Source organism: Tachyglossus aculeatus, chromosome 17 (assembly GCF_015852505.1).
Source record: "Tachyglossus aculeatus isolate mTacAcu1 chromosome 17, mTacAcu1.pri, whole genome shotgun sequence".
NCBI classification, from domain to species: Eukaryota; Metazoa; Chordata; class Mammalia; order Monotremata; family Tachyglossidae; genus Tachyglossus; species Tachyglossus aculeatus.
Genome location: NC_052082.1, coordinates 25,649,521 through 25,663,315, shown reverse-complemented (window position 1 = coordinate 25,663,315; position 13,795 = coordinate 25,649,521).

The window sequence follows — 13,795 nt, the reverse complement described above, 5'->3', positions numbered from 1 at the left end:
GAGTGCCTACTGTGTGCAGAGCACTGTAGTAAGCGCTTGGGAAGTACAAGTCAGCAACATATAGAGACTGTCCCTACCCAACAACAGGCCACACTGTGGGGACAATACCTTGGATGGATTTATCAAGTTTTCAATTACTCATTTCTGTATTCTCCAGTATTGTTAATTAAAAATATAGTTTAAACATCTCTTGGGATTGAAGCTTGGATTTTTCGATTTGGGAATGGGTGCTTTTACACAGAACAGTACTAGTAATATGAATTGCTAAATATTCTCTCCGCTGGTCATACATTTTTAGAAATGGAACACCTCTAAGGCAATTGAAATGGTTACTTTCTGGAAATGCTCTTTCCCACCAGCATCTTGAAGCCCAGAAAAGAGGTACTGAGTGTGATTCTATATGTAGAAGGAAGAAGAGTTGTTACTGCCCAATTTTCTCTGTAATTCTTCCCTCTCAACAGACAGGCTTAAAAACTCAACCACTGGCAGCTGTGCAGCTGCTTCCAAAGTAATAGATTTAGCTCTGCATCAGATTGGAATAGACATGCCCTTCAGGATCCAGTGTTCCTAGGTATTAGAATTAATATACCCCCCAAAAAAATTAATAGAAGCCAAAGTGACAGCCCCTTTCAGGGTTCAAGTTAGACTAACTCCAGACATTAAAAGAAAAAAAAGAAATAGCAGATTTTGTTAGACCTGGATAACTGTTTACTACTCAGAATTGTTCCCCAAGGAAAGCTGTTTTTGCCTAAAACATCTCTCACTCAGCTGCTGACATCAACTGGAGCACAGCCAAATTGGGAGAGGGATTTAAGCAATGAGGACAGTAGTAGTAGTACTAGCACAGAGCCCTGTACGAAGCACTGGGAGTAAATATGCAGGTGGGAATTGAGCACAGTATCTGTCCTTGATGGTAATCACAATCTAAATGAGAAAACATGAAAGAAAAGTTCATATCCCTAAAAGATGCCATCTCAGGTGTCTGCAGGGATAAGAATATGGAGCTTTATTTTCCAGGAAGGCTGATAATTCGACGGGAAATTCCCAGTGGATACCCCTCAGTATCAGAGGTAGGAAGTTTTTCCTGGATTTAGTTTTAAATATTTTGAACTATTATGGTTGAAATTATTGTTAGATGATACTGTATTACAATCAGTCTTTGGTGAAAGCTATGTGTTTTAAGTCAATCATTCAGAGGTCCGGTTACCTGTTGAATTTGGGCAAGGAAATTGAAGAGAAGGAAAGGAGAAATTAAGTTTCCCAGGAAGCAGCGGGACTGACATTACCTTTTTAAATGTTATATGTGAACCTATAAAGAGCAGGCCCCCAACCCTTCTCTTGGAGGGTAGAGAGAGCAGCAACAAAAATTCCTCTTTTATCCTGGTGGTGGTGAAGGGAGGTCCTTTTTTCTTTCTCTCCAAAGAGCAGATTCCACTTAGTAAAAAAGGCTCTAAAAAGTCATCTGATTAGGCTGATAGGAAGGTAGAACTGAGGAGTGGGGATCAGGGACATATTCTGAAGTTTGCTGCTTTAAATCTTAAGGCTGTGTTTTTAAATTTCCATTTCTTGCATTATTTAGGAGAAGCAGCGTGGCTCAGTGGAAAGAGCACGGGCTTTGGAGTCAGAGGTCATGGGTTTGAATTCCGGCTCAGCCAACTGTCAGCTGTGTGACTTTGGACAAGTCACTTAACTTCTCTGTGCCTCAGTTACATCATCTGTAAAATGGGATTAAAACTGTGAGCCCCCTGTGGGACAACCTGATCACCTTGTAACCTCCCCAGTGCTAAGAACAGTGCTTTGCCATAGTAAGCACTTAACAAATACCATTATTATTATTATTACTATTTGTTCAGTAAATAAATCAATGCTATTTAGTGAGTGCTTACTGTGTACAGAGCACTGTACGTAGCCTTTGGGAGAGTACAATACAATCGAGTTGATTGACTCATTCCCTTTCTATAACAAGCATGCAGTCTAGAGGACACATCTGCATAGGCAACAATTTAGAGATATTCCAAGATAATAATAATAATCATGATATTTGTTAAGCACTTACTCTGTGCCAAGCACTGCTCTAAGCACTGGGGTAGATACAAGGATATCAGGTTGTTCCTTGTGGGGCTCACAGTTTTAATCCCCATTTTACAGATGAGGTAACTGAGGCGCAGAGAAGTTAAGTGACTTGCCCAACGTCACACAGCTGGCAAGGGTTGGAGCCGGAATTCGAACCCACGACCTCTGACTCCTAAGCCCGTGTTCTTTCCACTAAGCCACGCTGCTCCTTCAAGATCCATTCGGACCTCATCCTTTCACACCTGAATATGAGCAAGGATTGAAAGGGGAGTGACAACGCGTGAGCGCAGTGATGGATTGAGGAATCTCATGCACCCCACTTTCATGCTTCACAATGAGGGAGATAATGTAATAGAATACATAGTGGCTGTCATTGAAAACCACCAGGGCAGAGAAAGAGCTTTTGAATTCCTCAAACAGGAAGAAGGAATTCTTGGACTGCCCCGTTATCTTCACAACATACTACAGTGATGGAGTCACAACATCGGACTCTTCCAGAGAGACCGTAATGCAGGTGTCATCTTGAACGCCAACCTGGAAGGCTTCTGTGTGCCGAGGCAGCAGCAGCATCACGAAGAAGCGGAGCAGAGGCAGCATCCTGTCAGGATTCTCAAAGACCAGGTGGGCCAAACCGTGCCAAACCAGGATGGGCAACACCGAACTCCCAAAGGCAAGTGGCAGAGGCCCTTGCAGCCGTGGTCCAACTCCCTCCATGCTTTGTTAAGCACTTAGAATGTACCAGGCACTATACTACATTCAGGGTTGGGCATAGTCCATGTCCCACATGGGGCTCACAGTCTTAAACCCCACTTTGCAGATGAGGTAACTGAGACCCAAAGATTCATTCATTCAATCGTATTTATTGAGCACTTTCTGTGTGCAGAACACTGTACTAAGCACTTGGGAAGTACAAGTCGGTAACATAGAGACGGTCCCTACCCAACAATGGGCTCAGAGTCTAGAAGGGGGAGACAGACAACAAAACAAAACATGGAGACAGGTGTCAAAATCGGCAGAACAAATAGAATTAAAGCTATATGCACATCATTAACAAAATAAATAGTAAATATGTACAAGTAATAAATAGAGTAATAAATCTGTACAAAGATACGTACAGGCGATATGGGGAGGGGAAGGAGGTAGGGCAGGGGGGATGGGGAGGAGGAGAAGAAAAAGGGGGCTCCGGGGGCTCAGAGATGTGAAGTGACTTGACAAAATCACCCATCAGGCAAGTGGTGGAGTGGGATTAGAACCCAGGTCCTTCTGAATTCTCTCTTTTTTATGGTATTTATTAAGTGCTTTCCATGTGCCAGGCACTGTTCTAAGTGCTGGGCTAGTTACAGACTAATCAGGTTGGACATAGTCCATGTCCCACACGGGAATCACAGTCTTAATCCCCATTTATAGAGGAGGTAACTTGAAGCCTAACAAAGTTCTTTTAATTGTATCTTTGATTAATGTGTTACTTGTTAGCATGCATGTACTGTTTCACACTTTGAATCAATCAGTCAGTGTTATTTATTGAGTGTTTATTGTGTGCCAACACCGTATAAGTGTTTCAGAGAGTACAATACTGGAGAATTGGTAGACACATCTCCTGCACTCCAAGATTACCATTTAGAAGGATGATAGTAAATAAATTGCAAATAGGGAAAATTGCAGAGTATAAGGATATGGACATAAATGTTGTGGGCTCTGTGGTTCTATGAATATCAAGGGCATTTGGGGAATAGACCTAAGTGCATAGGTGATATAGAAGGGAGAACATATAAGGGAAAGGAGGGCTTAGTCTGGGAAAGTCTCTTGGAGGATATATGATTTTAATAGCGCTTAGAGAAGCAGCATGGCTCCATGGCAAGAACCTGGGCTTGGGAGTCAGAGGTCATGAGTTCTAATCCCAGCTCCTCCACTTGTCAGCTGTGTGACTTTGGACAAGTCACTTAACTTCTCTGAGCCTCAGTTCCCTCATCTGTGAAATGGGGATTAAGACTGTGAGCCCCACGTGGGACCAGCTGATCACCTTGCATCCCCCAGTGCTTAGAACAGTGCTTCACACATAGTAAGCGCTTAACAAATGCCATCATTATTATTAAAGTGGGGAAAGTGGTCATCTGTCATATATGAAGGAGGAGAAGTTCCAGGCTAGGGGAAGAACTCGCATATTCAGTGTGTCACCAAATCCTGTCAGTTAAATCTTCACATCACTAAAATCTGCTCTTCCCTTTCCATCCAAATTGCTACCACATTAATCCAAGCACTTATGCTATCCTACCTTGATTGCGGTATCAGCCTCCTTGCTGACCTCCCCGCCTCCTGTCTCTCCCCACTACAGGGCATACTTCACACTGCTACTTCCATCATTTTCCTACAAAATCATTAAGTCCAAGTTTCCCCACTCCTCAAGGAGCTCCAGAGGTTGCCCATTCACTTCCATATCACACAAAAAGTCCTTACCATCAGCTTTAAAGCAGTCAATCATTTTGCCCCTCTCCCCTTAAAAGTCTTATTAAAATCATATTTCCTCTAAGAGGCCCTCCCAAACTTAACCCTCATTTCCTATTTTGCCACTCCCTTTTGTGTCACCCTTGCAATTTAGTTTTCACACTTGAATAACCCTTCCATCATCCCTTCAACACTTATGTACATGACCATAATTTACTTATATTTAGATGAGAAGCAGCGTGGCCTAGTGGAAAGAGCACAGGCTTAGGAGTCAGAGGTCGTGGGTTCTAATCCTGGCTCTGCCACTTATTAGCTGTGTGACTTTGGGCAAGTCACTTAACTTCTCTGTGCTTCAGTTACCTCACCTGTAAAATGGGGATTAAGACTGTGAGCTCCACATGGGACAACCTGGTAACCTTGTATTGACCCCAGCGCTTAGAACAGTGCTCAGCACGTATTAAGCGCTTAATAAGTACCTTTATTATTATTATTGTCTGTTTCCCACTGTTTACTGTAAGCTTTTTGTGGGCAGGGAACCTGTCTACCGGTTCTTTCCTGTTGTGCTCCCCCAAGCACTTAGTATAGTGCTTTCCACACACAAGTGCTCAATCAGTGCAACTGATTAATTGAGAATGTGGGCAAGGAGTCAGGGATGGTGAGACAGGTGAGATCAATGTACAGTGAGTAGCTTTTCACTAAAGCAGTCTAGTGAGTGTGTTGGGGCTTAGTAGGATATCAGTGAGGTAAGGTAGTAGGAGAAGAGCTGTTTGAGGCCTTTAAAGCCAATGGTGTGTATTTTCTTTTTAAGACGGACTCAGCTTACTCTGCAGACTACCCGAACAACTGCTATTTGGAGAACTAAAGTTGGAAAGTCAAAAACAAGGAAGATAGAGGAAACGTTTTAATGACACCAACAATAATAATAGTACTTGTTAAGCATTTATTTTGTGCTAAGCACTATTCACCTACCCCACTGGGATAGAGACAACATAATCAGATCAGATGCCTTCTCTCTCCCACATGGGGCTTCCAGTCTAAGACAATTGGAAAAAACAGCCATTTAATTCCTATTTTACCAATGAGAAATCAAAGGCATAGAGAAATTAAGTAACTTGCCTAAAGCCACACAACAGACAAATGGCATATCAGGGATTAGGTACCTGGTATAGCGGCTCTCAGTCTTGTGTTTTATTCAGTAGGCCATGCTACTTCTCACAGTAGCTGTGGATAGACCAGCATACACTACTGAGACATAGAGAAACAACTGGCTCTTTTTGAACTGAAACTCTGTAAGGATCTGGAGGCAAAAATGGAAACAGTGTCAAATGGTACAGACTTCAAGCTTGGCAATAAAACAAGCGAAAATCTTCATGTGGACATAAAGTCTGGGGTCTGCATTGGGCCATTTCAGTCAGACAAGCACTTAGAGGTTATTTGCTATTAATGAGCATTTGGGACAGAATTTTTTCCTTGATAGGACCAAAACAGTTATTATTATTATTACATGCCATCGAGTCATTTCCATTCACGGCGACTGCCTGGATAAACTTTGTCCAGAACACCCTGTACCCTGCCATAATCCACAACCTTTCTAATGGTACTTCTGTTATTGTTGTTATGGTCTCTACCTAACGGCTGGTCTGCCTCTTCCCCGTGTTCCCTGGACTTTTCCTAGCATTAATGTTTTCTCCAGAGAATTTGTCTCCCTGATTACATGTCCAAAATATGCTAATCTATTGCTCTAAAATCCATCAGTTTATTTTTCAGGCAGTCCATTGTATTTTCAAAAGCCCTTAACTGTGGTTCAAATAGTTACCTTGTCCTTTCAAAATTGAGAAACCACTGCCTACCTCCATGTGTAAAAATCAGTTTCTTCTCAAAATGGTGCTTTTCTTTTTCTAACGTTGACTCAGTTTTAGATTTAGGGAGGCAAATAATGTACTTCCACGTCGTCATTCTCTCACATTTAATTTGAGAATAGCATTACCCCTTTATTTGATAGTATTTGAAGACAGGAGAGTATTACAATTAATCTTGATTTACAGCCCCAAACAAAGGCCCACATGTAATAATTTGCTGTGAAATGCAAGAATATGCTTGTTCTAATTTTCCAGCAAAATAGCGCAAATTGACTGTCTAACTCCACTGCACTAAAAATCCATCGTTCTTTTCCTTTGGTAACACATAATGGATCAAGGCGGATGAGTAATGGAAAACACCATTTTGTTACACGGGTTCAATTTGCAGTAAAAATGAACAATATAGATGTCCTACTGTTTTCTCACACAATTCTAATGCACAGTTGCTAGGGCACATCATAAGGCCTTGATTCGCCTCCAAAAACATGAACATCCTACCTTGCCTGTCTGCCAGACTATTGGGATGATTCTGTGTCGACAAGCCTGAATCCACATTAAATGACAGAGCATTTTCTCCTGCTTATGATCAATCTAGAGTTGCTTGTGCTACCTTTCAAGACTGCCCCTTAACGATGGTAATCTGATAATACTCCACTCCTTTAATGATATCCTGAGGCGATTCTGCCACATCCCCGATCAGTAAAATGTCTATTTTGTGACTGGGCCCTAGAAGACGAGACTAGCTAACAACAACCTTATAACCCCTCTTCCCATTGCAGTCTGCCAGGCTTGCCTGCTTGTTTCTGTCATCTCCTAGCACATTTAATTCCTTGTAGGAGGGTTTTTTTCAATGTGTAAAAAATAAAATCTCTCCTGCTACAATTTAGCATCTCCCTGCCCTAAGTAGCAACTGAAAATGACTTTTCATCATCACCCATACTATAATCATTACCCAATGATTAGTTCCCTCAACCACTCTTAATTGTTTTAGTTTGATTGCCAAACTCAAAACTAGGCATAATACTTTGGTAAGAATTTGAATAGGAAATTCTGGAAACAGTGGGGAGATAATCTCTGTAATTAATTTTAATATCTCTCCCTCCCAATCCCCAGATAAATTATGAGTTCTTTGTGGCCAGGGATCAGGACTACCAACTCTAATTTACTCTCTAAAATGCTTCGTATAGAGCTCAGCACAGAGTAACATTAACAAATAGCACTGATTGATTGCTAATTCCTTGACTGCTTCTAGCATTTTGGTACTCTGTGATGGTAGTAGAAGCAGTTGTGAAAAAAGGACTTTGTGGCTACACATTTCCTGCCCTGTATTCCTGCCCCTCCCAACCTGAGAGGTTGGAACCAGTTTGATTCCAGCACTGGGAATTTGCTGCCACTGTTGAATCACACTCAGAAGGGAAGATGTTTACCCTTCTGCTAGAGCCTGAGCTGTTGCACTCTGAATTCCAACAGCCTAACATCCTCCACATGGGAGAGGAGTCAGGGTGATTCCTTTTTATTTTTGTAAATAAAAAGCCACAAAAGGTATAAAGATCAAAATGAAATTATACCATAGTAGGAAGTGAACATTGGGCAATATTTATTATTCACTTAGGAGCACAAATTCTCACAGCCATTGTTCATAATTGCAGTTTTATGGTAGGGGATTGGATCAGAATGCTGACTTGAAAGCATTTTATATCTCTGCTGCATGATGTATGTTTATACCTAGTTTACATTCTGAGGTAAAAACCAGAGCATTTGGTTGCTGACTCAGGGCTTCGAGGACAGTTTGTTTCCTTCAGGCTGTGTTCCTTTTAGACAAACATAGTATCTTTTATCACTGGTTCTTTCTGAATGAGACTGAAGCTCTGATTTTTTTTTTAATCCCAAGAAATTATTTTCTTGGCTAGCACTGCACTTATGTCAAGTGCATTCGTCTTTCTCTGTTAATATGCAACCCCAAATAATTTCTGTTTAACTACTATAATGGAGGTTTTTGAGCACCCCTGTTTTGAAATCAGAAAGAAGTCTTATAGAAGATGCATATTCTCTGTTTGCATGAGAATTTCATCTTCAAAATAGAGCGAATATTATCTGCACTGTAGATTGCAATATCCAGGTTGAATCAAAATACTTCTGTGCCCTTGCATATTGATCGTGTCCCATTATAGAAATACCAATACATTTCTCATGCTGACTAGTTAAAATATTGTTCGAAGGGTCATTGTTACTAACACTGAGCTCACCTTAGGCGCCCAAAGTCACTTATGCCATTTTCAGTACTTGTTATCATGTTGGTACTGAGAACGAGGTGATTTACTGTTAAACCTATGTCCGGTGAAACAATAAATCTCCAAAAATGCATAATCTTCCCATTAGATGACCTAGAATATGGGCTAGTGTTAGTCTAAACTCCAGCCAGCACACAGAAAGGTGACACACAAGTTATTCTAGTTGTTAGACTCTCTGGTCATGACTAAATACCTGTGTCTCTACTGCAATTTTAGATGTTTCCCATGATCCTGCTCTTCACCAGTATAGTGAACTGTGCTTAGATGACATTTGCTTTCAACACAGTTCCAGTCGAATTTTCTCGGTTGAGGGTCAAGCAAGAGACTCATACTTCAAGGCCAGCGTGGCTCACTGGAAAGAGCCCAGTCTTTGGAGTCAGAGGTCAAGGGTTCAAATCCCAGTTCCACCAATTGTCAGCTGTGTGACTTTGAGCAAGTCACTTCACTTCTCTGTGCCTCAGTTCCCTCAACTGTAAAATGGGGGTTAAGACTGTGAGGACCCCCGTGGGGCAACCTGATCACCTTGTAACCTCCCCAGTGCTTAGAACAGTGCTTTGCACATAGTAAGCACTTAATAAATGCCATTATTACTATTATTATTATTGAGGCCGGAAACATGCCAGGGACAACCCACCGGACCATATTAAAAAAGCAGGCTTACACCCCATTTCATTTTAGCATCTCAACTGTTTACAGATTCCCGCCCACTCAAAACGTGTCCCTTGGGTTTAACTATGACAAACTCCGATTTTTTCACTTACCATTTTAAAACTGGGTGTGAAAGGACGGACCACTATTCTGAAGTGAGAAACAGGAGCATTTTACCTCAGCCTGCTCATGTCATCCATGAGACATGGAGCTGCCATCTTGGCTCCCCATAAACCCATATCTATCTCAAAGGGGAGGGAAAGCTAGCTGCTTTTTGCTCTGCTTCCTGCATAGCTGTTTGCTACAGAGGCAAAGCTGATGGCATCAACCTCCTGGTGCACAATCCACAGGCATATACTTAAGTTCAAGAATCACATTTGATTCCCAGAGAGATATCTAGTTCAGGAGCCAAAAGGTTTCTATCCCTGGCCTAGTCTCTACCTCCAAGTGCTGGGCACCTCATCCGGCAAGTAAAGAGATGCTGCCCACTGTTCAGAGGATGAGATGTATTAGGATAAAGAACCTTTTCATTTAGGAGAAGGCCTCTTTCTTGGGGATGAGGAAAATGAGCAGTAGGGGAGGGAAGAAAAGAAGGTATGATTTCATTAACTGTTAAAGCTAGTAAAGGTTTTGTCGGCTTGTAAGTTAACTGAAACATGGTCTGGCTAATAATTATGATAATCATATTTTTTAGATCTGTTTAACTTGTTTATTGCTTAGAACAGTACCTCAAACAGAGCCCTTAACAAATACATTAACATTATTATTATGTGCCAAGCACATTACTAAGTATTGAGTAGATACAAGACAGTTTTTTTTTTGTATTTCATAATGTTATCTTAGCTATTTGAAGCCCCATCCAAGCTCATTGATGTGTTATTTCCCAGGACTGCTCCCTGAGTCTGCAGGTAAAAGCGGAGCTGAGAAATACATTATATGGTCATTGCAGTACACTCTAGTTCGTATGGCTGCCCGCCCCCTTTTTATGAATGATTTTATGCCTTCTAACTTTTGGAATGCTAAAAAGGGACTGAGAGGGTGGTAAGGGCCATCCTGGTGGGACAGAAGGAAGAAAAAGGAAAACCTTCCAAAATCAGTAGAAAAAATGGGCAAAGCTCTTCTCTCTTCCATGATTTGAGAGGGACCATTTTTTCTCTCCCAAGCTGCCTTACATATGAAACCTAGTCTTGACACTGATACTACATAATTATTTTCACAGGCGTCCCTATGTCTTCTTCTGGCTCTAATTGGTACATGATATTTTAAACATAACTATCAATCCTTCATGATTTGAAAAATGTTCATCCACGCTAATGATTTCTAAGTTTGTCTCTGATGGGAGAGGACAGTTTAACTAAGATAGCTTTGCAGTTGGGTATTTAAACACAAGAGCTCTCCATTAAACCGATTTTTCAAATTGTAAATGTATCAAAATATTAGCACCACCAGAACTGTGACCCAATTTTGTTCATGAATTCATTCAATTGTACTGAGTGCTTACTGTGTGCATAGCACTGTACTAAGCATTTGAAAGAGTACAATATTTCAATCAACAGACACATTCCCTGCCCACAACAAGCTTACCATCTAAAGGGCCCAAGTGCCTGGCAGTGGGGTTTGGGGTGAGGCGCACTGTACCTCAGAATGCAAGATGACTGCTTCCCTTTCCAATCCACCCTGACTCCTGCCCCAACTCAGCCCCCAGGGTCCGGGCTGTGGCTTCGCTCATGAATGAGTAAGGCCTCAATATATACAGCTGTTGAATTTTGCACCAATATATTTAAGCCATTAAAATGTTTGATTATGAAGCTTGTGGAAAATATTTAAATGTTAAAATAAGTTATTTAACCCCAGATTGAGGAAGTAAGATAATAGACAACTAGATTCACCTAATCTCTTAGAAAATGCTCGTGATTTTTAAAAATTCTAAATAGTAGTAGATTTGACATGCATCTCAAAAATATTTGATGAAAAAGTTAGTTTATAAAAGTCTTGCCTTTACTATTGCATCACTTTCCTCACTGACACCTTGCCTCCTATCTCCTCTCCAGTCAATACAGTTGCCCAGATCATTTTTCTAAAAAACTTGTTCAGTCCACATCTCTCCACTCCTCCAAAATCTCTACTCATTGCCCTTTCACCTTCTCATCAAACTGAAACCCTTTGTCATTGACTTTGAGGCAGTGAATCAGCTTTCTCCCTGTTACCTTTCCTCCGTAATCTCCCATTACAACTCAACTGGCACACTTCACTCCTCTAACACCAACCTACTCACTGAACCTCAGTCTCGTCTGTCTCACCATCAAACTTTTGTCCACAAATTCCCTCTGACCTGAAACTCTCCAACCTCTCAAAGCCGACTGACCACTTGGCCCCCAACCTTTGAAGTCTACTAAAATCACACCTCCTCCAAGAAGCCTTTAACTGTATAGGCCCTGGTTTTTCCTTTTTGCCCTCCATCTTGTGTCACCTATGAACTTGGATCTGTGACCCTTTAACTTGACATTAACTTCATAACCTCCTTATAATCTTCCATTTCTTGTAGCTGAAGTTTATTTTAACGGCTGCATCCCACTCTAGACTGTAAGCTCTATGCAGTATTTAAGTGCTTACTATGTTCCAGGCACTGTATTAAGCACTGGGGTACATACAAAATTAATCAGGTTGGACACAATCCCTGTCCCACCTAGGGTTCACAGTCTTAATCCCTCTTTTTCAGATGAGGTAACTAAGGCACAGAGAAGTTGAGTGACTTGCCCAAGGTCACACAGCAGATAAGTGGTAGAACTGGGATTAGAACCCATGTCCTTCTGACTCCTTGAGTTCAGGAAATATGTCTACCAACTCTACAGTTCTATACCCTCCCAAACACTTCATACGCTACTCGGCCCGCAGTAAGCACTCAATAAATACCATTGATTGATTGACCAATTGAGGGTAAAAGAAAAGGATCCGACCTTGCCTTAATCCCAACTGGTTACTAGGAAGTGGTGGGGAGTGGTGATGGTGCAGAAGGAATTGGAACTGCTGCTCCTGAGGTTCCTACAACTTTTGCTATTGAGGAAAGGGAATGGCTGTTCCAAGTGTTGGCTATATGCACACACACACACGTGTTTGCATGAAATCTGGAATTGTTTTTTTCTATTTTTCTCCATCCTCTACATTCTTGGATAATTAGCTCCACTACCCTCTGAAAGTTCCATCAGTGGAAGACCCCATCTCCTGTCCCATGTTGAATTCAAAAAATTATGGCCACCTGACCTGGGATAGCTTGTGACTAACATTTTCCTAGGTTCAGAAGCAAGGAAAACTATTAAATTATCATTCTGTAAAAATGTAGTTGAGAAAATAACATCTTTCAGAAGCCTCCCCTCCAGTTTCAGGAGGCATTTGACACGTACTTAGGTCCTTACCCACCGAAGACAAGACAAACAAAAATTCTCCTCAATTCAATATCAAAGAAATACTGACTCGAAGGCGATCAGCCATCTCTCACTTTTGGAAAAACTTTGCCTTTGGCAAAAGTAAGCACCGATTTGTATTGCTACTAATTTAATGTTGCTTTTCATTCACCAGCTCATAAACCCAATAGATTTGCCTCTGGAGATGTATCAGTTGCTATTAAAAAGAAATGTAAACATTCTTTTTAATTGAGGTTTTAATGATCAAGTTTATTATTTTGTAATGAATTATACATCATTGAAGTATGAGACTTAATCACCACTCATAAATATATTAGCTATATTTAAAGAATTTATGGTTTTCAGGGAATATGTCAATAAGCAATGAAAAGCAAAATAGTAAGAAAGAATTTAATTGTAAAATTTCCCAGCAAACTGGTTTTTAGTTGCTTTAGGGAAGAAGAGTTAATGACTTGTCAATTTGAAAACACAACAGTTTCCTCAAATATTGCTACTCAAATATCTGTTAATGTTTAAAGGGTAAACAGGATATTGCCTGTATGGTACATAATTTCTGTCACACATTACATCTGCATTGAGGGAGCTGGGTTTGTTTAAAAGAGAAAATTGCAACAGAATAAAAATAGGAAAGTTTTCACTGAATAGAAGAGTTTGTTTTATTACAACACTCTAAAAGCTTTATGAAGTTTTCAGTTTTTCATCTAATTAATTTAAATGGTGTGATCCAAAGTGTCTAATTTAACAAGTGATTTAACAATAGCCTTAAGTAACAAAAGCTTGCCTTCCCATCAGATAATGACATTTTGTTTAAATTTGACTCTAAACCATGAATTCCCACAATTTCCACAGTTTGTCCTAGTTTCTTGGAGAAATGGTTCAGAATTTCACGAGTAATGAGAGTCTCCTCTAAATCTTAAGGGTAGAGTATAACATTTTTATGGACTCCTCCTTGTTATATCATCTCTTTATGGCCAGAGTAACCCAAATGAAAGGCTTCCTGAAAATGAAATAAAAGACCAGTTGTTTAAATGATAAAATTGTTTCTCTAGAAAGTGCGAAT